Genomic DNA, 24,294 nt, shown 5'->3' with positions numbered 1-24,294 from the left:
CGTAATGACTGCCGAATACAAAAGGAGAGTTATCTTCTTTCCATACGGACTGATGAATGCTGTTTCTTCTGTTTGTCCAGTCTTATCTTATTGTTATCTCAGACTTTGATTTAGCCAGCGTACACAAATTGAAGCGCATAAAAGATAAATAATAATAATAATAATAATAATAATAATAATAATAATAATAATAATAATAATAATAATAATAATAATTCTTTATTTATACTGGCAGAGTTAAGGCCATAGGACCTTCTCTTACACTCTACCAGTTCACAAAGTATACAATCAGTGAAAAATTTAACAAAACGTTAAAGAACAGAATACTAATATATTACAAGAAAATAATGACAATAGCATAATAAATCGACTCTAAACAACATGAAAATAATACCATAATAGAAAAAAAGAAAGTAAAATACATTGAAGTATAATAATAAAAACTCATTTAGTATAAATAGTTAATATGAAAAACGTAAGTAAGAATATAACAAAATGAAATGTAATAAAATAATAAAAAAGAAAAGAAATACGAAAATTAAATAAAATTCACAATAAAAAGGGTATGATAATAAATTCATCTGGTGATCAAGAGAACAAAAAGGAGAAAGGTAGGAAAAAGATATTTATATATTTTTACAAAACTATCGCAGAGAAAAGTGCTTATAACTGAAATGAATCAGAATCGAAAAAGTACAATTTTAGTTCTTTTTAAAACTAGAAAATGTCCGACAGTCTCTGACATGTTGTGGTAGAGAGTTCCAGAGATGAGCTGCAGAGACGGTAAAACATGAAGAGTAGAAGGATGTTCTGTTTTTAGGAATGGAGAGTGTGATAGCCTATGGTGTTTTGAGCGAGTATTTATTTCGTGATATGAGGACAAATGTTGAAAAGGAGAAGTTAAGTAGCTAGGGTTAGAGTTTGGAAGAAAATTGAAGAGTAAAGTGAGAGAGTGAATAGTTCTTCGCTCTTTGAGATGGATCCAGGACAGCATATTTAGTGAAGGTATGTTACGGTCAAACCACGGACGTTGCAAATAAATCGAACACACGGATTATGAAGGCGCTGTAGTCTGTCAGTCTCCTGTTAAGGTCAGTGTAGAGAGTGTCATAGTAATCAAAATGAGCCATCAAGAGCGACTGCACTAAATTCTTATTAAGAACCAACAGAAGGAAATTTCGAATTGTTTTTTAATGTGTGAATTTTCATAACAATTATTTTACATGTGTGTGTGATTTGAGTATTCCAACTTAGGTTTTTGTCCTTATAAATTCCTAGATTTTTTACTCTATCACTGTAAGGGATAATAGTTTCATTCATTTTAACAGGATATAAGTCATCTGTCTTTAATTTACTTCAAAGTCGTTGATGTCCCATTACAATTGCCTGTGATTTCGCCGAGTTCAATTTTAGTCCAAATTTTTTCGTCCATGAAAGAATTGATTTTAGGTCATTGTTAACTTCATTTATTGCGTAATTTAATGCCGATGTAGGTGCAGAGATATATATTTGTAAGTCGCCAGCAAATAGGATATGCCTATAGTGTTTAATAGATTGTGATATGTCATTTATGTAGACCGTAAAAATTAGAGGTCCACGAACTGAACGCTGTGGTACACCTGCACCCATAGTACGCCAGGAAGAAAAACGATCACAGACCCGCACACATTGTTGGCGTACTTGAAGGTAGGAGGTAAACCTCATATACTCCCAATGTAGGTACAGGAATTAAGACTCGCTTTTTATCGGCAAAGAAATGGGTGTACTTATAAAGCAACCTTCTCCAAAATGTAAACAGAGTAGATTAAACTTGTGTGGGCCCCACAGAATACCAAATGACTGAACTGATGATTTCTTTTCTAGTCTCATTCCTATAGTTTAAAGAAGAAACGGTTAATTATTGATCGATTGTGCTGGTAATAAGGATTATTTCCATACGCAACACCTACGTGCGATTTAAGTCCAGAGAAAAATATCAGTGAACCGTTCGTGATTGTTATTGTGAGAAAATTTCGGATTGTAAGGATGTTTAGGATCTGAAATAAGTTTTGATAGTTCTTTCATTTCTGTTTCGGACTTCCCACAATTAAATTTAACAAGACAAATCTTTCTCGTTAACTACTTAATAATCGACTTCTCATTCCATAAGTCCTAGTCTCAATACAATTGATAGTCGAAACAATTCACACATGGATATGCCGTCAATGCGTTGTTTAAAATATCAATAATAGTAAATATCATAACAGAAAATTTGATTCATCTGGACGTTAATACCACAGGTTAATACTTTAGAATTAGACTATGTTGAATTAACTATTTCTGTCTTTATACTCCTCGTATTTATTAATTACTTGTTTGTGTACGAATAATGGTTTTCAAATCATTAAGTTTAATATTTCGTTAAAGCCAGCGGCGTAGCTTAGGCGGTAGCACGTTTGTCTGCTCATCTGAGCTTATGCTCTGGTGTGGGTTCGATTCCCGCTTGGGCTGATTACCTGGTTGAATTTTTTTCTGAGATACTCCTCAACCGTAAAACGAGTGTCAAATAACCTATGGTGAATCCTCGGCCTCACTTCGCCAAATCCATCGACGCTAAATAACCCAGTAGTTGATACAGCATCATTAAATAACCAAGTAAAAATATTTCGGTAAGCTTTTACACATGAAAAACGTTTCACATTAATCTTTTTCAAGATCATATGATACCGAAATCACAGACATAGCAACTCATTTTCTCTTGTCTAAAGATAAAAATTACTGAAATAAAGAAACATTAAAATACTTTATTAATTTATCAATTAATACGTCATGTTTATTATTGGTATTACTTATATATATAGAGACGACATTCCGGATGTGTTTGTAGTTTCGTTCAAAAATGCTTGGATGCACACAGTTAATTAAAATATAAAAATTAATTAGGATGTGTACGTGAACATAATAAATATAGGTTGCGCATTCCATTTGATTAATGTTGTAGCAGATGCATAACCTGAACCGTGAATGAGCAAATTAAGTCTTTAACTAACGAATGGATTGCAGGTGGCATTGACGCGAATTCTCACAAGGGGTAATGAATTAATTATGTTATTCTCTTACAGTTGTTTCCGAGTGGTGTACAGAAAAACGCTCCTCGTTAACATAGATAGATGTCAAGCCTAAATAAAATACAAACATTTTAACAAATAAATAAACATTAACCAATGTAAGCCTTCCAGCCAGCAATGTGACAAAGGATTCTTCATAGCACAATATCAAAATTAATAATTATCTTATTTCACATTCAAAAAGTAAGCTTAATCATACATAGTCTTATGGTATACTAAACCTGTCGGAGTTAATAAATGTTTCAGTTAACCTTACATAGGTTTGAAGAAAGGACACTAACCTGCGCATTACACACACAAAACTGAGAGTGTTTCAAATAGCATATCCACAAAATGTTGTGTTTAAGAAGTATCACTCCTTAGTTAATAGGAATGGAATTAATCATAAATATTGTAAAAATTTGATATTAAAATTACAAAGAAAGAAAGATAGAAAGTAGAAATAAAAAGTAAAGAAGGACAGAAAAATAATATTGAGCCCAATCGGTATTAGAAAATAAGGCAATAAGAAATTCACTTAGATTATCGGCACTGCTTGGAAAAAATGAGCATATAATAAATATAAGAACATGCATAGAGTAGTAGTTTTGGATATTCATCTCGAAACAGTAATTAACTTTTCAATGACAATAACACAGTAGTATAACTGTGATGCCGACTATTAGGCCTAGTGAAATTGACGTAAGTAAATATTTTGGTTTGAATTCAGTGCGATGTGATCATCCATTCTGTTCAGATATATTTCTAAAAACTGAGCTAATTTTTCATACAAAACTGTTATTAAGTATGACTATAATTTTATTGGAACATAATTTTATCCAAATTAAATAAGGTCAGACCAATAGGTCTGCAACTTCAGATTTAATTCCCCACGCTTTACATCCTGCAATGAGGCAGGGCAAAACATCTACCTTCACCTTAATTTCCTTCATTTTCACTCACATGCAAATACCCTTACAGATAGTACTGAGGATAATATAGTTCAAGGTTCAGGAAGAGCAAAAGACGAACAAGAAAATGTGAAACTCAAACTCTCAATACTAAGAGGGGATGTTCCCGGAAACTCTAGAAGACGAGTTGTAATTAAAATTTATTTTTGGTGAAATTTTACACCAACGACAAGAATTCGAAGAATGTTAAATATAATAGGTTCATTGATTTTAAATATTTATATACAAATATGATGTAATACGCTGTAGATTGTCGTTTCTCTGCTGGATAAATAAGTGATTACTTACACCACGACGTAATATTATGTACAAACTACAAGTAAAGCGATATAAAAATGTAATATTTTTGTGAATAGGCTATTAAACATTTTGAGTACTATCACAACGAAATTTATAATGTACAGGTATACTGTAATGTGTATTTATATATTTCCCAACTTATTTAGAAATTTACTTATTCACGTATTGGCTAGCCTATATACATGTATATTTGCCAATCACTTATTTGTTTACTTGTTTAACTAATTACACGTCGGTTCAAATATTTAGAAATTGAATTGCGTGTTTGTCAATTTATTTTACGTTGATTTAACTTGACGTACATTATCTGTAGTCTATTTTTTAGAGAGTGATTTATACAAGAAGCTATTTTGTTGTTAGATAAACGATCAAAAGCACACCTGGTTTTCGAAAGGACACAAGCAAGTTAAGGTATGTTACTTTTTATCGACATATACGAGACAATGTGCAGATACAACAATTCAGGTCAAACAAATTTGTGAATAGAATCATAAAAGTCTATCGCACTTTCTGAATATTTTCCCCTGATGCTCTCCCTAAGCTCTAGTGGATTACGAGTGGTATTACTGTTGGGATCTTTATTAAGAAATATTTTTGTTCTTCGATAGCAGAGAGAATATAATAAAAAAACCTGTCGAGGACCAACAAAATGCTTGCTATCAAAGTTATACTCACAAACACACTCCAAACGGACTAAACGATCTGCGACTTAACTCCGTACAGAATCAGCCAACTAATATACTAATAATATTAGTCTGCGTATTTTATAAATTGTGTGGAATGGTTATCAAACAGAATTTAGTCGAATAACACAATTATTACCCAATGAGAGAGTTTAGTAGTATTAGTATTTAGTAGTAGTACTATTTATTTATTTAACCTGGTAGAGATAAGGTCGTCAGGCCTTCTCTGCCCCTTTAACAGGGGATTACAACTATAATATGAAGAATAAAATTACAATTAATATTAAATTTACAATTACAATTACAATAAAAATTAAAGTACGACAAGATTACAAGATGAAAGCTAGACATTTTATCATAGAAGTTAAGAACAAAGAATATTTTTGTATTTACTGAATTGCAAATAGAACCTAGAATAACAAAAATCTATAGTAATGAAATTACATGATATTGAAATATTTTGTGGTAGACTAAGAGAACTATTTACAAGAAACCATGTATGAACAAGTCTCAATTACTGACCAAGTACCTAGTAAGTTTGCGTTTGAATTCAATTTTATTACGACAGTCCCTGATGCTAGCAGGTAACGAATTCCAGAGTCTTGGCAGGGCTATTGTGAAAGAGGATGAGTATGAGGAGGTGCGATTTAATGACATGTATAACAGTTAATGATAACCTATAATGTTTGGAATAGAAATAACTTGTGGATTCTTCATGTAATTATATTTTAATTCATACAATTTAAGTTTTTGGATGTTAAGTAAAATTATTTGAAAGAACACTCCATTCATTCCTTAACATTAAATTCAAAATATACAGAACATGTGTTATTTCGACCCGGCTTAATGACGTGAAGAACTAACGCTACTGTTGTTTGAACAAATCCGGAATGTAATATATTGAAGTTCATATATTCATAATAGAATAGTATGTTTGTTATTGATCGTTTAATATGTTTTTGTGTTTTTACTATACAGTATTTTACACATTTTATTCACAAAAGAAATAAAATTTATAAAGTAATTCTTTAACTACTTACATTATGTGAATAAGTTATGCAATTTATTTCCTGCGTAAGCATTTCTATTCAAACGTTGCTTTTACTCGTGCCTAATACTATACTAAAATTTAAAAAAATATATATGCCACATAATGTACACACTTATTTTTTATGGCGCCATACAATAGAGTAACATTAAAGGTCTGTGTGCAATACATCATTTAGTTAAGTGAGTTGCATTTTCATACAATAACAAACGGCTTCCACTTGGCTTACATTTATAAGCATCCAAGTGTTTGGGGAACTACTATATCACTATTGTCCGAAGTCCAGCACAGCTTAGCCACCGCACAAACATATGTCCATTGCTTTTTCATTGTAGGGTTACAAGTCCTTTGTAACGGCACAGCCTTTTTATTACGGGGAAGAGGGAAATAGAAGCGAGAAGGAAATGGCTGTCCTCTTCTGTAATACAGTGTGTCTTGTGTATCATCGACCATTTATCACCCACTGCACTTCTCCCTCTTGCGCTCAACATGGATCTTCAGCTTGAAATGCTGTAAGAAAATCGTTAACAACTCAGACTGGGTTTTCCTTGTCATCCTCTTCTCTATCTCTGTTTGTGGTTTTACAGTTGCAACTTTCGTTCTTCTGCCCTCTGTTGTCGAGTTAACGGGGTTCTCCAGTAGATCTGGCCATTTGAAATAGGCGGATGGGAAGAGAAATCTACTATCAGTAGCTAGCGGGGAACCCGGAGAAATTTCATTACGCCGGTTCGTACATGTTGTTTCCTGAAAACTATACGTGTACATTTCCTTGAAGACTTTTGAACACCGCAATCCAGCACAATGTGGCGATCCAGTTGTACTGCATTGGGTTGTTGTCATGATTTGAGTCCGAAAATCAGGCATTAATTTTGATTAAAATAGTCAGGCAAAAGGTTATTTAATATATGAAAAACAATCACTAAAAGGAAAGAACAGGCAAAATAATTAATTTTTGTAGTTGCAAAATCTGTGAAATAAAATTTATATTTTCAAGATTGACAGGTTTCACAGAAAATTGCAGAAAAGAATAGCGCCATCGGTAGAAAATACGTCTTCGTAGAATTCACGAGCAAAATTATGTAATTACTTCATTTATGGCACATTAAATGTTTGCATGATGACTTGGTAAGTATTGGATATACTGAATTAAAAATCACTTTTAATTTTAAACTTGATTTGCCGTGAGTCAGCCTCTAGTCTTGTAGTTGGCAACGCTGGCTCCTAATCAGGATGTTTCGGGTTTGACTCCCGATTCTTCCAAGGAATTTCTCCTTCGTTAGAAATAGCCTGAATGTTTGTATTGAGCTTAGATTTAACTTGGATTTAAATGTTAGGAAGCAACTGGCGTACCCTACCAAAAATCCTCTGTGAATATCACCTTAAGGTATCACCGGAGCCATTAGTAGATCATTTGTTGAATTTGAGCTGATTTACGTGAAATTGTATATATTTTTATTGGGTTATTTTACGACGCTGTATCAAAATCTCAGTTATTTAGCGTTTGAATGAAATGAAGGTGATAATGCCGGTGAAATGAATTCAGCACCGGAAGTTGCCCACATTTGCTCATATTGAGTTGAGGGAAAACCTAAGAAAAATCCTCAAACAGGTCAATTTTCACGACCGGGATTCGAATCGGGCTACCTGGTTTTGTGGCCAGACGCGTTGTCCGTTACTCCACAGTGTGGCCTACGTATTTATATATATTGTTACCAGATCTTTATTGTTCTAAAGACTCCACACTACTATCACAAGAGATGGACATCCCAATATCTTATACCGATGCACAGAATTACCTTTCCAAAGCAGCTATAAACAAGTAAGCTTCAAATAGATATAGATTAAATGGGACCGTCACATGCATTTGACGGTCCATTTAATCTATATCTATTTGTACCCTGCTTATCGGTCTACACTCCAACAAAATGAAAATAAGTAGGCTTCAAGTAAACTTTGTAAGAAAAGGATCCACCTCACAGTACCCCAAGAAGCCCCTCTCTCTTACTTCAAGAACAGGTGAAACTTACTAGACTCAGAATTGGTCACTACTACCTCGACCACGCTGACCTCCTTTTCAAACAACCACAACCAACTTGTAGTGCAGGTCTCACCACCAACTATCTCTTTAACGAATGCAGCAAATACAACAAAGAAAGACAAAAATATAAAATACCAATCGAGACATCATCTACATTTAACAATCCCAAACTCCGTCTGAAGATATTTTCATTCCTCAAAGATACTGGCCACTGGACTTTAATATAATTTCATTTTTATTTTGTAACTTTATAAGTAACAATTAATAACGAATGTAATTTAATGTTAACTAGTCGAGACATGACTCAGTGACTATAAATAAATAGAAAAAAGAAATACTGAGAGATTTCTAATTTAATAAGAATAATTAGAATTTTTAATTTTACTGCATATGCCTATAATTATTTCTAAACTCACTAATTCCTTAAAAATGACAAAAAATATATTAAAATTTAAAATATGTCATAAGAGTTAAAATTGGAAAAGTAGCCAAGATGGAGAAACAACATAAAAACCATATATTCATTGAGAATCTACTGACACATACAATTGATTCGGACTCAAAGAACAATTCTCACAAAGAATTGTGGTAAAGCACAGTAATACTCATGCCTCTCCTTTGCTTAAATGGATTTAGGTGCTTCGATAGTTGAAAGGATTAATAGAAAAGAAATTTGTGTTCAAGCGACACATTGCTCCGTTCCAAAGTCTCAGTTAAATACAGTAATACATAACGAACGTATAATCCACTAGTAAAAGAACATGGGAACAAGGTAACCCATAATGTCGCTGTCCTATGTATAACGATATCGGCCAGCTTATGCGTTAAGAGGGGTAAAATTAGGTAAATTATGCAGATAGTTGGAGCAAAGGCTAGAGAATCATGTAGAGATTTTAACCTTAACAAATCAATACATATATTCTACAATAAATTTCCTCTTATGTAATAAAGAAAATTGTCCAACTAACTCAGCCATACATAGTATAAATACCCGCAGAAGGAATGATTTTCATACACCAACATCAAATTTATCATGCTTTCAAAGGATAGTACTTTACATGGCGATAAAAATGTTCAATAGTCTTCCTGAAGACATTAAGAATCATAGCCAAAACCCTGCATTATTTAAGGTAATATCTCACACTTTCTATTCTGTAGATGAATTCTTGACATTTCACAGTACTGTGTAAATATTATAATACTATTAAATGGTAAACATATTACATTGTATGAAATATTATTATTATTAAGGTATTATTTCTGTAATATTTCATATTTGCATTTTATATGTATTGCATTGTATTGTTAAAAGTAAGAATTGGACATGTTCTTTATTCTATGCTATAAAGCAAATGTAAGAATATTATGGAACGAATAAATCTATCTATCTGTCTGTCTGTCTGTCTGTCTGTCTATCTATCTATACTAATAGATAATATCCAATGAGTTAGTTGATAAATCGATTTAAATTTTAATTATAAAATATTACAGAAAATGTATAAAGCCAGTATAAAAATTGAAACAATTAGAAATAATATCTTTATGGAACACTATAAGAAAATACAGAACTCACTGTCTCCATGCTCTCTGGATATTTCTACTATGTATTTCGTAGTAAAGTTCCTGTATAAATTTAAGTTGTTTAGTCAACTGTCCGAAGACAGGTTTGACCTCACGTGACACCAATAAAGCATCATTCATGATGTAACTAAGTCAGGAGATAATGGAGTAGGTTGGCCAGTTCCTTTCCCCCTCCATTGCAATCTTCGCTTAATAGTAACATATTACATTAATCAGACTTCAGATGTATACAAACAATTATTCTTCCTCTGACACATATCGTAAAGTGAGATTTACTAATAGATGTACATATTAGCTAGAATCTCAATCACAGGTATTTATTGCATAAATGCCATGAACATCAAGAGTGATGCTATAGACAGTCGTGAGCTATAACAACAAAGATAAGAATAAAACCAATATAGAACAAATAGATTTCAAATAAAAATAAACACCAACATAGCATTAACATAATACAATACCGGTACTGACTTGGATCTACAGAAGAGTCGAAAACTTCCTTAATGTCATGAAAGGGCCTTTCTATTAGCTAACGTGCAACATTTTTTTAAATATGGTAAATTGTACAACATATGCTTGTTGTTGCAGCTTATTGAACATAGCAACTGCAACCGAGCTAAAATAAGCATTTCATTTGCTCAGTCTAACGTTTGATTCGGAAAAATAATAATTATATCTCGTGCTGTAACTGTGAAGTTTAGATCTATTAATATTATTGTTGAGGTTTTTCTTAACACCTAACAAACAGTTTAATATCTATAGATTTACCACAGTTAATTTTTTTTTTCTGCTGAATAGAAATAATGTACATGGTATGGGGAGCCTGTCAATATTCGTATAGACTTTGTGTGAAGAATGTGAACTTTGTATATACCCTTGCTATTCCTCCATATTCGAATACCGTAAGACATTACACTATTGAAAAATGCACAATATGCACTTTTGAGGTATGTTAGGGAATAAGAGGTTTTAAATGTCTTAATACTTGAAAGTTTAACACAAGGAATTTATATGATGTTCCCATGTCAGTTTGGTGTCCACTGTAATCCTTGATATATGAAATATGAAAATTAAGTTTAGCCTCCTTCAGATTTAATTTATATATTATCCTAGCTGATTTGTACAAATATCGAGTTGCAGAAACATATCTGATATGATGCCCGGCTCACTGAAAAAATTATGGACATCCATCAGATGCCGTTTGAGATTTTTAGATTATTAATATACCAAAGTAAATTAGATTTTGCTTATTTAGAATTCCTATAATTATTGACTTTTAATAGTTTTTAATGGAAAATAAGTGTTGAATCCACTACAAAAAATATATATGAAATCATCGAAAATACACCCCTTATTCTTATTTAATAGTAGATGCAGATCGATATTAGCAGGACCTCCTATATTACCGGACCTGACACTGGCATCCAAGATGGCGGCCGGGAGAGGTATTTCGTAGATTGCAATGAGTTAAAATAAATACGGCATCGATGAGATTATTTTAACAAAATTCTCAATGAAACAATTGATAATAAAGTTCCTTACCAAATAAATGAACATAGTACAATCAGTAACATAAAAATATGCCTACATACACCAATAATAAAAGAAAACAACTGATTAAAAGCTTCAATATGTTATTATATTAGGCCTTGCAATTGCCCAATTAACTCCTGTAAAATTCAGATTGTGAGGAAATAGAAGACAATAATACAATACTGAATAGCTGCTACTTCAGGATTTAGGAAATCTTACCTGGATTATACAAATAGATTTCATCAGCAACTAGAAATTATATAATATGGAGTCCTGTCTTCCTAGTCACTAAACTCTGTCACTGTATTCACTGAGATTGATTAAAAATAAAACGATCTATTCACTACGTACAGTTTAACACTGTGCCCACTGATGTTGATTTAGAATGAAATGACACTATCCACTGTATCCACTGATGCTGATTCAGAATGAAATGACACTATTCACTGTAGTTTCTCACTATATCCACTGATGTTGATTCAGAATGAAATGGCACTATTCACTGTGGTTTCTCACTATATCCACTGATGCTGATTCAGAATGCAATGACACTATTCACTGTGGTTTCTCACTATATCCACTGATGTTGATTTAGAGTGAAATGACACTATTCACTATAGCTTATCACTGTAATATCCACTTACACATAGACCTACACAAGGGATTAGATAGGCTGTAAACTACAAACGATGAAGAATTCACAGCTTGGAGAGCACAGCACTGTAATTTCTCACTGTATCCACTAATGTTAATTCAGAATTAAATGACACTATTCACTACAGCTTATCACTGTAATATCCACTTATGCATAGGCCTACACAAGGGATTAGATAGGCTGTAAACTAAAAACGATGAAGAATTCACGGCTTGGAGAGCACAGCAGCCTATTTTTTGAACTTGGAACACTTTCTGTGGGTTTTATTTTTGTCTTTCAATTGACCTTGCAGTAATTATTAATAAATAAGTTGGCCAAAACCTTGCTGCACTTCACTGCTAGTTTTCTTACCACTGAGTTGTTTGTTGGGGTAAAATGTTCACGATGAATGCTTCTTGTCCACTTATCCCTTAAATCTATATCTTTTGGAAACAAAACTACATGTACAAACGGACTTTCTTTATCGTAATTCGATTTGCAACCTGGGACACTACACGTGTGAGGCGTTTTAAGATTAACAACATAACACTTTCAAGCTTTGATCTCTACGAAAACAATGTATATTAATTATAATGTCACAATTATATTATTATATACTAACTTATAAACCCTTCAACGATTATACCAGAGGCAAATGATACAAGAAACACAATAAACATTCACATGAAGTAAGTATACTTTCACAGTTGCGTTAACCACTCTATTGTCCACCATGTTTGTTTACTTCCGTTTACAGTGTCAGGTCCGGTAATATAGGAGGTCCTGATATTAGTTAAATATTATGCAAATTTAGCCCTGTTGCTTTCATTAAAACTATTAAATTTAACCATCCTACAAGGTAGGCAAATACATGATTAAATAAAAATATTAATATTTCAAAATAAAATAAATATGCTTCTAAATTAATTAAAATTAATTACTTCGTAAATTCATAAACATAAGTTATGTGGATTGTGGTAACTCTAGTAACTTGTAACTAATGACCTCAAAGTGTATGTAATTTATTATAGCTTATAATTTATGAGCATGAAATATGTATCTAGCATATCCAGTAACCTCTGTTTTGTGACCACAAACAATATGGTATTACTAATAACTTCTAATTTATGACCTCAAAATATATCTTATTTTTAGTAACTTGTATTTTATGAGTACTGTAAAATCTAGTAACTTATAACTTATAATACAATTTGGAATTTCTCGTTACACATCTTTCCTTCTCCACTCTGTCCTAGAGAAGTAATCGACAGAATTTTGTCATCACACTTCCCCTAGTTGAAGAAGCCGAAATAGAGGAAATTCAAAATTAGGATAGATTTATACGTACTCTATAAAATATAACTTACATGTTTGTGTTTATCGTTGGATCTTTGCTAAGCTTTAATCCTTGCCTGCATTCCAAATTGTAGAATTTGATACACCTCCACAAATGCCGTTTTTGTTTTGACTTTGCTTTCCAAATATTTATAACTTATAGTCACAAAGTATGCATGATTTCTAGTAACATCTATATATAACTCATTTCTTTGTCATTTATTGTAACTTTCAATTTACGATCACAAAGTGTGTATGTGGCATTTCTAGCAACTTAAAATTTATGACTACAAAATATGTGTGTGGTATTTCTAGTAACTTCTAATTTATGGCCAAAAAGCGTATGTAAATTTCATTAAGTGTTATTTATGATCGTAAAGTTTATGTAACTTCTAGTAATTTTGTAATTTATGATCCCATGGTGTAATATGTTTTTGCTTATAAGTAATAACTTGTCATTTATAACCACATAGTATATCTAATATCTGGTAACTTCTAAATTAAGGCTACGGAGTATGTTAATTCGCTATGTTTAGTTTATAAAACTGTAACCATCACCATCATCATAAAAATAATATACTTTGCATACTTCCACTTGGTAATGAGTTTTGGAATAATATTCAGGGGAAATTCCACAGATTAGTAACAGTATATTTCTATTACAAAAAAGTAATTAGAATAATAGTATGTGACAAATCTAGGGAATCTTGTAGGACTATTTTAAAAAAACTACAAATAATATCCATGGCTTGTCAGTACATCTTTCCATTAATAATCTTCCTCGTATGTAATCGTGAAAACTTTGTAACTAATTCAACAGTTCATAGCATAAATACACGTCAAAAAACGACTTTCATACTCCAGCGGCAAGTCTATCGTGTTATCAAAAAGGAGTGCATTATATGGCAATGAAAAAATTTTAATAGCCTCCCTATCGATTTAAAAAATGAAACTCAAAACATAAAATTAATTAGGGCCAAATTAAAGAAGTACCCAATTTCTCACGCCTTCTATTCTGTACGTGAAATCATGACATTCAATAACACTACATTAAATTGATACTAAAACTTTGTGTTGTACTAGTAGACTATATTGTAAATCTCGTCTGTATATATTTCATCTAGACTGTGACTATAAATTAAGACTTTATAATAGTATGAAGTTTTTTGACATGTTCCATATTCTAGCTGTAAGCAATGTATGAATACCATGGAATGTTAATAAATACAATACAATACAATACAATACAATCATCTGCAAGAAATAAATCACAAAATGTACTTTATGTTAAAAAAGGTGTCAATTTTATTTCATAATTTATTTGACATTTCTAGTATTACTTTTCAAGTTGCTATATTTATAATAGTTTGTTTTATATCATACACCTGAAACATGAAATAATTTGTAACAATTCTTCAGAGAAGAAAACTTTCTATGATTATAGCAAGAAACGAACTGAGGGCGACTCGAGGGAAGCATACATCACTCGCAAAAGGCTATGATATTACGAGGCAATTTCTTTCGATAATTGGATTCGAATTACTTCCGAGAAAATATCATTTTGTCATCAGATTACTTCAATGTAATAAAAAATGAGATAAATTTATTATATGTAAATGTACACTCCGATGAACGATGCGGACTATTTTTCCGATACACTGAAATATCGGAAAGACATTTTGTTTCTACGTCATAAAAATTAACAACTTCCTCCTTCACATGACACCGCACCGACATTATCGACAAGAAGCATTGCAGGAAAAGGATCTGGGAAACTTCTAGAGGCGTGATACAATATTTCTACAGAAAACAAGCACTTCTATGTGGACTTTTGGAGATGTGATGGATGAATACAATAAATGGTATATTCAAAACATATTCGGGGTATTGTCAGTAACCGTGTGTATTACTACTACTGTGAACAAGTATTGCGTACTTATGGCACCTTATGCATATATAATCTTTTAAAGTAATATGCCTAAGAACGATGATCATCTGGCATTGTAAACTAGCTATTTGGAAACATCAATATGAAAATATTGTACATTATTTAGGGACAGTTGGGTTGACGAGAATTAGCCTCAAATTTTTATGACTTGATTCAGAATGACTATATTATTAACAAAAAAGTTTGAGAAATTCAATACTTTCATTACTTAACATTGGTAATTTTTTATATATAAACAATCCGATGGTGTTTGGGTGAAGAGAGATACGTCATAAGAATGAGTTTCAAGATACATGAAAACTAAACTTCGGGTCCTGATTGCAAATACCAGTAGTTTTCTACACAAATACAACACAGAAAATGCTAATATTATTTTCTTTTTTACACATCCACTTATAAAATTTCACCTGTGTATTCATCCGGGAAACAAAACTCCATTTGCACAAAAATGACTTAACCTCCTTTACCCGAACATCATCGAATTGTTGTTTGTCAATTTGAAATCATGCTGGTAATTTACCTTATTTCATTACTAGTTTCGGTAACTAGTAATCTTAAGATGGCCAGTATGAAGCCAAAAATAGTAATTAAATAAGGAAAATAGCCGAAACAATTTCAAATTAAGACAGGAAAGTTGTTTTAGTAACATATTTACCAATCTTAAGTACGAATGATCATTTAAAGAAGGTAAATGTAGCATGTGGAGTAAGAAAGGGAGTAAAAATTAACCGATAAATCGTATTGCAATATATGAAGAAAAAACATCAAATAATTATCTGCTTCAGCAACATTTATAGGTACGTGAAATGAAATTCTAACGAATTTGTAACAGACGAATAAATTGAGAAAATTAAAAGTAGCAGTTATATTACGAATTTGATATTCAAAGAAGTGTGAATGGTTGGTAGGCCTATATGAAAAGCAACGAAAAGCAGATAATAATAATAATAATAATAATAATAATAATAATAATAATAATAATAATAATAATAATAATAATAATAATAATAATTTATTTATTTATTTCATCTGGCAGAGCTAATCCCAGTAGGCCTTCTCTTCCACCCAGCCAGACTCTAATTCTAATAGAATACAATTGGTTACATAGTAGTACATATAGGACTTCTGAAAACGCAACCAAGGATGTATTTGAACTTTAGGATTCATATAATACTTATCAAAACCATTTCTTGCCCAGTGACATTAAAGGGAGCCTGATAGTTGAACACAGAGGCTGAAATTAGTATTTTGCAAGCAATTTCTAACAACAAAGAGTAAATTAAATTTTAAGTTATATGTGGTTTTTGTACGTTCTTCTCCAAACCGTCCGAAATAACCTAATATTTAAACTCACGTGCGAAATATTATGCAGCAGAATCACCTCAGATTGCACAGAAATTTAATTCTCGAAGTATGAAACTGTAGCCTATATGAATAAAAATAATTTGCAAACTTTTTGTATGCAACATCGTTGATGGTCTTGACGACTTGATGTGAGAAATCAACTAATCATATTGTGAATTTATGACTTCTCTTAAGGATCTTCAAAGTCTTTTCCTTGCTTCCAATTTTCAATTGATTGCTCGCGATTACATATTATGTACCTCCATGTCTTGTAGAGAGATTATGGATGCTAATAATTACACTTTGAAGAAAAATTGGAAGGTTAAGACTGCAATTCAAACTAAAAGGAGGAACTTGAAAGAATTTAGTTTCAATTAAAACCCTTCACAAAAGATAATAACAATAATAACAACAACAACAACAACAACAACAATAATAATAATAATAATACGGCACATACTGGTGCAATACGAATTGATAAATATTCTTCATGAACTAAAGTAAATAAGACATCAAAACGCGGAAAAATTGATATTTTAGTAAATGTCAAGGAATCGCAAAGACTCAGAAATAATAGTCCAGATAGACATTTTAAATTCTTGAAGGTCAGTTACGACTGAACACTTTAATATTCAAGATATATGGAGTTAATCAATCTACATTAAAATATGGGTTATGTTTCAGGCAAAATTGTTGGAAAAGTAGTCGACCTCGGTAGCGCAGTCGGTATAGCGCTGGCCTTGCGGGTTCGATCCCGGGCCAGGCGACAGGCTCATGTCAGTAGATTTACTGGCTTGTAAAAGAACTTCTGCGGGACAAAATTCCGGCACACCGACGACGCTGATATAACCTCGGCCGTTGCGAGCGTCGTTAACTAGATCATAACATTTAATTGCCTGTGTCGAAAGATTCTTGTCAATGTCGCCAGTTTTCGATTGTCCGAAGCTTGAGGTAAATTCTCATTAACTTTGAGAATTGCTGTGATCACTTTATGTCCGGATTGATACTTGTCGAACAGGCCGTGTTCATTTAAATTTGTCTTACTTTAACACTTTTTGTCTGGTAAGAATTTGATTAGTCAGTTGTGCGACAAAATTTTCGGAATTTGTTTTTTATAGGAGTTACGTTAAGTTAGGAGTGAAAGTATTAAAGATTAGAGAAGTCGTATTTTTAATAATTTTATTAATCTAAGATCAAATAAAATGAAACATATTTCATATTGAAAAAAAAAAAACGAACTACACACTATAATTTCATTTTTAAATAACGGTAAGAGAGATCGTGTATTTATTGTACAGATTTCGTTATTCACGAAAAGCTGTATGGACTCCATTCCATCTTCATTTTCCTCCTGTTATCACTTTTCCGTCTGCGAAGAATACGGTGTTTAATACTAATCCTGTCTCGTTTTATCTGTACTCAAATTTCAATTTTAATTTTCCACTCTCTTTATTCTTATTGAACACGCATCAATGTCTTGCCTACAATCCACAGGCAAATGAAGGCAAAGTGGTAAAAGTCGCAGAAGACTTATCTTGTTCATGTACGGTAAAACATGTTGTGTATATCGCATCAGTGGTTTTAAACGAATCCCTGTTATAGTTTTCAATTTATAATTAATTTATCGGGTTCGGTTCTGTAAGAATCATTCTGTAGTTTCATATTATATTCTCATAATCGGACACAAATATCATCAGAAATACGTAATAAATGTCATCACATTCATAATTCGGAAGAGCAAAATCAAATAACAGAATTACAACAGTGTCTGGCCTCAGATGGTTTACCACTTCCAATGTGCTCCTTTAAAAGATCTTAAAGTGAAATTTCTATCTGATATTGACAACTTAATTCGCAGTGCTGTTAAGGAAATAATTAACATTCCTATTAATACCCCGAATGCTATGATATATGCACCAAGAAGATTGCGAGGTTTAGCATTTAAAGATTTGTCAAAGACTTTTACACGTTGACAACCCTCATGTAGCTGCCACTTGGAATTTTCCAAACGAAATTGAACATTGCATTAAAAAAAATTACCAATTACCTTCGATTGCTCTGAACGTATTTCCTCTCAAAAGCTAAGAAAAGCATTGCGAGAAGATTCTTTTCATCAGTGGATTCAATTGGAAAGGAAAGGTTTGGGAGTTGTTTTCTATTCTCACTGGAAGAAAGGTAATTCGTGGATCTCAACCAAAAAGGGACTTTCGAGCAGTCAGTGGACGCAAGCCATTAAGATGAACTGTACCTACAATACCTGTACGTACTCTCCCTGATAGAACTCTTGACTCAACCCGTTGCAGAAGATGTGATGAGCAAGAAACGCTTCCTCACGTCTTGGGTTTCTGCCATCATGGAGAATTACTCGAAATCAACAGACATAATACGGTTCGTTCTCTCATCGTAGCTTCAATCCGTCAGAATGATTCCTATGAAGTTTACCAGGAAGTTGGTTGCGTCTCTTCTGATGGCTCTACTAGAAGTGCTGATATCATCATAATTGATCGCCAGAAGGATAAGGGTGTCATTCTTGATCCCACAATTCGTTTCGAGATGCATGAAGAACAGGCCACAAGAGGTGTCGTGAAAAACAAGTCATATATGAGCCTTGTTGTCAACATCTCGCAGCACAATACCACATCACACATTGGACAGTTTTTGTGCTTATGTTCGGTGCCCGTGACACGAGAAACTTTAAATCAATTTAAACAATTTAAAATTTCTGATGCAACGATTGATGCCATAAGATCTCATGTGTTAAAATCATCCTTAGCTATAATAGTAACCATTTGTACCCAAGCAACGTTTATTGTAAATGATTTCCTATGTTTTCTTATGATTTAGCTTAATGTTTTTTTTCTTTCAAATTGTCACATAATTGTTTTTAATCATTGTTCTTTGTGAATTGATTAGTAGGCCGATCTATCGAACACTTGTTCAGGGCGGCTTTTGTTAATACAAATTTATTTTTATCCAATGCATACAAAACCAAGTTCACAACTGCTGTATTCATAAATAGCCAGATATAAAAGAAACTTCACTGGTCCTCATACTATACGTTAGAGTAATATCTTTCCATTAAATTGTAGCTAAGTATTCCAATCCATTTAGTTTATGATGATAAGAGCGACGAAGATGATGGCCAAATTAAATTAGAAATGTGTTGAATTCCAACACAGTTACTCCACTAAATAAGCCACATATTTCAACTGTTAACTCTTGCACATTGATATAAATAAGGGGTGATATTTCCAGTTCTTTTTACAAACAAATTCCGAGGGATTTATTTATTAAATTCCTGTGCTTTTACCTCGTATATAGCGAGGCACATAGATCTCTACACTGTTCTCTTCTTTCCCATTTTCTTTCCAGTCTTTTGTTTCTATTTTTTCTCCCCCTCCCTCCAAAACAATCCGTCTACTTCACCCTCTCCACACAAACAACATCCTCCCAGAGTTTCTACATCTCGTTCTTTACCCTCAATTTCGTACTCACCCCCTGAAACTCTTTCAGCGAGATTTGTGAATCCCGCTTGCTTCATTCAAAATATATGCACGCACCCCGCTCTTCTCCACAATTTACACCACAATTACTGTTTATAAATCCGACACATTTTTCACCGCTAATAAAACGAGGTGAGAAATTTGACGTAATTAATACTTAACATCTTACGGATTGCAACAGTTAGGCCTACCACACACAGAATTCAAATTTCTTACTCTGAATAAAAAAGTAATACAAATTATCATCTTGTTGAGTGGCATTCCTTAAATCACCAGTAAGAATACCATTAGGGCGCAGTGTTATAGCAAAGACTAAATAATTGGAGACCGGGCTTCAAATCCGGACAAATCAAAGCTGTATTGATGCTAAACTAAACATTGTGCTCGGGCTACTTATTTCAAGATACTTCTTCCTCTCTGCCAACATTGCGTAGCTTCTCGGTATTATTTCATTTTCATCACACCAAGAGGAAGTTGTTCTCACCTATAATTTATTTCGCAGGCAATGGAATTACGTGAACAAATTGTGTACCGTTGAAGTTAACTCCATAGGACTCATTACCCCACATTATTATTTTCATTATAGGAACGCAATATGCAAATAAATTGGAAATAACATAAATGAAACGTGACTTTAGAATTCAGAAAATTGATTTAAAGGACAGATATGATTATTCAAAAGTTTACATGAATTTTCATCACAATGGTTACAATATCTTTATAAAAAGGTTTTAGTAAACAAAATCTTTGCCTGACATCTTCGAAACATTTCGAGATAACACTAAGTACTTGCCCCAGTGAGAAGAAATAAAACTTCTGTGTGTTGAAGTTTTCACGAATATTTATTTCTTAAGTAATCCATAGTTCTTCTACTTTCCCTTAGTTTAACCTGTCCCTTTCAGGTTGTAATTACACGACCCACGCCACCCGGGCCTTACAGGGCCGCGACCTGTCGGGAGAGGAATTAAGCTATGGATCACATACATACTTTTTTTGACCACACAAGGACATGGAGGGCCTCCCCGGACGAGGGATCAGCTCAATGCCAGGGCCACCTCCCATACAACACAAACATTTAAGACATTACACAGCATTCACTCACACATATGAAAGGATTAAGGGAAGGATCGCTGTCCATGGCCGGACTTTCAAGAGGTACAACCCTGGCATTAGCCTGGAAATAACTGAGGAAACCATGAAAAAACTCAATTAGGATTGCCGGCCCCTGAGATTGAACCCCGGACCTCCCGAAAACAAGGTCAGCCCTCTACCACGACGCTAGCCCGCTCGATGTAATCTATAGTTAATTCATAAATTAATATTTTTCTTCTCTTGATTCACCATATCAGGCTGATCACTTCCTACTTCAACCATAATCGTTGTATCTATAATGAACCCACTCCTTGGTATATTAGAATATGCCAAGATGTGAACACGACTTGATGAGCCATTCATTGCAATACAAGGTTCTTCTAGTCACGTATTATTATTATTATTATTATTATTATTATTATTATTATTATTATTATTATCATTATTACTATTATTATCATTATTATTATTATCATTATCATTATCATTATCATTATTATTATTATTATTATTATTATTATTATTATTATTATAAATGCATACATAACACACGCTTCTATTCATTTATACATGCAAGCACATACATACGTACATTACATATATACATTAAATGCATACATGCATACATACATACATACATACATACATACATACATACATACATACATACATACATACATACATACATACATACATACATGCGTCCATTAATGGATGTGTATTCATCATCATTAATACTATTATTATTAAAATGTTATGATTCAGTCATGTGACATCAATTTAATGTAGTTTAAAGCATAGTGAACGTTTTCGCCTTAAGTCCGGAATTTTCAGACAAATGAAACGAATTTAGATATCATATGAAATTGCATAACTGTTCTAAGGGACATATGTGTACATATATAGTGTATACAAAAAGATTACATTAGCAAATATTTATTAATACATCCGCCTGTCATAACAGATGACCATATAGGTCCGGAAAACAATTTCAAAGAAATGCATATATGCAATAGAGAGAAAAATGAATACTATAGGTTATTGTAGTAGATTATTTTACGACGCTTTATCAACATCTTAGGTTATTTAGCGTCTGAATGAGATGAAGGTGACAAAGCCAGTGGAAAGAGTCCAGGGTCCAGCACCGATAGTTATCCAGCATTTGCTCGTAATGGGTTGAGGGAAAACCACCGTTACTTCACAGGTGTGGACTCAATACAATAGGTAGTAATCATAGTACAATGGGTGGTATGTATATAGTTATAGAATTATATTTTGCTTTTACTGGAGAAGATTCTTGAAGTAGAAGTATATATTTCGTTTTCTACGCATAATCCTGATACTACTACTACGAACTGAGTACTACGCGGCGGTAGTATAAACTATCGAGAGTATTCGATTATTATCGATTATCCACAGTACTTCGTGTTTATCCGCTAATATTCGTTAGTTTTTTCCTTTCATGTAGTCTAATTATAATACATTTTTGGTGGGTGAAATTGTTTGCCGTCCTTAAAACTTAGTTGATTTAACAAGAAAATGGGCAAGTACAACGAAGTGGGAATTGTAAAGAGAGAGATATGGAGAACAACTGCTGTTTGTTCATCTACCAAAAGAATACCCAGCAATATTGAACGAATTGCAAACTACTGCCGCAAGAAGTAACAAAGAGAAGGCCATCCAGGTTATGAACGTTTAGGTGAAAGTTTACAGTGGTAAAAAAAAAAAAAAAAACAAAATAGACGAAAAGCGAATTATGAAGAAAATAAATAACATGAAAATTAAGTAAAGTCAAAATCGGACGGATCCAAAATGTTATTCATTAAATTAATATGTAATCTAAATATTGTAGGCACATGGAGTTTTTTTCACGTAAATTAAATGTATCGGCAATATAATTATACCTACGTCATAGAATCATTTTGCTAAAAATATATTATTTTTAATAACAAAAATCAACTAACAAAATTCCACTTAATTATCTCAAAATCATCATTTAAGTAGTCCATTACAAAAATTGATTTTTTTTTTTTTTATAAAACCTAAGATATAACTTCTTATAATCGCGTTCTGATGGTTTTCGTCTTTTCTTGTAGGATTTTCTAGCGTAAATTTATATAAATTCTGCCATTTTGGACTATACAAACGCTTATGCTAATCTAACAAAGTCTCAAACAGGGCAAACTACGATTTTTCTTAGTTTATACTTACGGTTAGAAGTAAAAGTATATACGTCTTGTTATGCATACAAATAGTAATTTATACTACCAATTCAAGGGTTCAGAACCAAAGTGGGCCAAGCGCCATTTACTAAAACCGTAGAAAACAAGGGTTAAAATGAAGTTATTACCATAATTCAATGGAAACATATAGCAAGTAATATAAAGTATACAAATTAAAACTAAATGATATGTTAATCTTCATTAAACTATGGTATTCACTTAACTTTAACCCTTGCTTTCTCCGTTTTTAATAAATGGCGCTTGGCCCACTATGGCTCTGAACCCTTCAATTTATTTATTTTATTGGGTTATTTTACGACGCTGTATCAACATCTAGGTTGAGAACCCTTCAATTTTAAGCATAAAATAAACACAGCCTTCTAGATCAACTTTCTGTTACGCACAACAGAATTTACTATGAGTTTCTTATACATAAAGATCGTAGTATATACTACGAAAACCTTAGCAACAGCATAAAATTTAACTCTATGCATACTATCCAATATGCAAATTAGAAAGTTTAAAAATTAAACATTATATAAATTATTATGTAAAATTCCTATGAATTTCTTTAAGAAATTTAAACAAATATTTTCAATATCTTGGGATGTCACATCATATTTTTTTTTCAATATCAGTAGTATATTTATACGCCGATCCGCGCGTACCAAAAAGCAAACTCCTCACCCCCTATGTTTAATCAATTGCATTATAACTCTCACTCAAGTGAGGAACACATAGGCGGTAAATGACTTATTTTTCTTGATCAACCCCTAAGGCTTGAGATACAACCTTTTCGAACCGTATAGTTGGGTCCAATATTATTGCCTTTTTCGTCTGTCTATTAAGAGCAATTATATCCTCTCGTCTGTAACTGCCATCCTCAGATATATAGTATACTCCTTCATGTACTTCAAGATTTTTATTTTTCCTTAAATGTGAGGCAATATAACAGTGAACTCTATGATGACGTACA

At 32.5% G+C, this 24,294-nt stretch overlaps 1 protein-coding gene across 1 annotated transcript in view; it reads right to left on the bottom strand.

Annotated features, from left to right (window-relative positions):
- The window catches only part of LOC138709948 (protein O-mannosyl-transferase TMTC1-like), a 1,156,611-nt gene that overhangs the window by 900,259 nt on the left and 232,058 nt on the right, over positions 1-24,294 (bottom strand). The gene's annotated exons all lie outside the window — the stretch shown is intronic.

This window comes from Periplaneta americana, chromosome 12 (assembly GCF_040183065.1).
Source record: "Periplaneta americana isolate PAMFEO1 chromosome 12, P.americana_PAMFEO1_priV1, whole genome shotgun sequence".
Classification (NCBI taxonomy): Eukaryota; Metazoa; Arthropoda; class Insecta; order Blattodea; family Blattidae; genus Periplaneta; species Periplaneta americana.
Note: the sequence above shows the minus strand (reverse complement) of the source record. Positions and strands in the feature narration are given on the sequence as shown.